The sequence below is a fragment of the Penaeus monodon genome, chromosome 21 (assembly GCF_015228065.2).
Source record: "Penaeus monodon isolate SGIC_2016 chromosome 21, NSTDA_Pmon_1, whole genome shotgun sequence".
Taxonomy (NCBI): Eukaryota; Metazoa; Arthropoda; class Malacostraca; order Decapoda; family Penaeidae; genus Penaeus; species Penaeus monodon.
In genome coordinates this window covers 2,332,029-2,333,492 of record NC_051406.1, presented here as the reverse complement: position 1 = coordinate 2,333,492, position 1,464 = coordinate 2,332,029, and positions in this window count along the sequence as shown.

Genomic DNA, 1,464 nt, shown 5'->3' with positions numbered 1-1,464 from the left:
TTATTCTGCTATAAACATGCCTGTACACAACTAACCCCACACCTGCTGTACACAGTCTGCATCAGGTTGCATGTGTATAAAAATCTATTTTAAAAAGACACGCACTGGGACATGTATATCCAAGATAATCCATCAAGAGTATATATCTAAGTATAAAGTGCAAAAACGAGGGATTTTCGAGTGCATTATAATCTCCCCCCCCCCTTCTATTCCTCCCCCTCTCTACCCCTACCTCTCCTCCACTTGTTTTTTTCCTGTTTCCTCCACCACTCTCCTCTCCTCCCCTCCTCCACCCCCACCTTCTCCCCTACTCCTTTCGACCGTTTCCTCCGCCTCCACCACTTTCCTTTCTTCCTCTACCCCCCACCTCGACCCCAAACTTATTTGCCTCCTTCCCCCAACTCTCCCCACTCCTTTCCCCACACCACTCTGCTCTCCTCCCCTCCTTCGTTCCCTCCATCACTTGTTTTGTCCGCGTTTCCTCCAAGTTCTCCCTTCTTCGCTTCACTCTCCTCTCCTCACCTCCCCTTCTGCATTCCTCTCCTCTCACCAACTCTTTTCCGCCCCCTTTCTATCCCTCATTCTATCCCCTCACGCTCTTCTCCTCTCCTCCTCCTTCTTCATTTCTTTCGCTCCCATCCCACTCCTTATGCTCACTTTCTCCACTCTCCACTCTCCCTCATCCCTCTCCCCACACTCCCTTTCCTCTCCTACCCCGTCCCCTCCACTCCCCCACACACCCCTCTCTTCCTCTACCCCCTCCTCTCCACTCCCCTCCACACCTCTCTCCTCTCCTACCCCCTCCCCTCACCTCCCCCACACACCCCTCTCCTCTCCTACCCCCTCCCCCTCCCCTCCCCCCACCTGTGAGCCGATTCCTTCAGCCTTATTTATTCCTGTCTTTCAGTCCCTCGTTCTTGCTGGCGCACCTGATATTATACAAATATTACCCAAGGGAAGCGGTAAGGTGCAGGTAAATACGATAAAGAAAAGGATTCTTTCCCTGAAAACTATTTTAAAAAGGGCACGGAGAAGTGTATAGAAATAATATATCTACTTTTTTTTCGTCTAAATTCACGATTTGGATATCCACTACGCGAGCGGGAATTAACAACGTAAACAAAAACCCCAAACCTCCGCCACAATAAACCATAAAAAAAAAATCCCTCTACAACTCACTCTCCTATCTACACACTTCCAATCTCCCTCTTCAAAATTTAACACAACCCTCTATCTTTATATTAATCAGTACTTATCACTTTTTTTTTTTTAAACATCGAATTCTCTCGCCCGCTACCTGGCTGACCGGAGGCGCGTGGAGACCGGCGATCAATACTTAACCGAGCGATGTTGTGTGTCAATGCAGGTGATGGATGGGAAACAGCGTTCGGCTACCACGGAGGGGATGCGCAGCTGACCGAGGCGACTGGAGGCATGGCTTCATATGCGAACGCACTCTTCGGG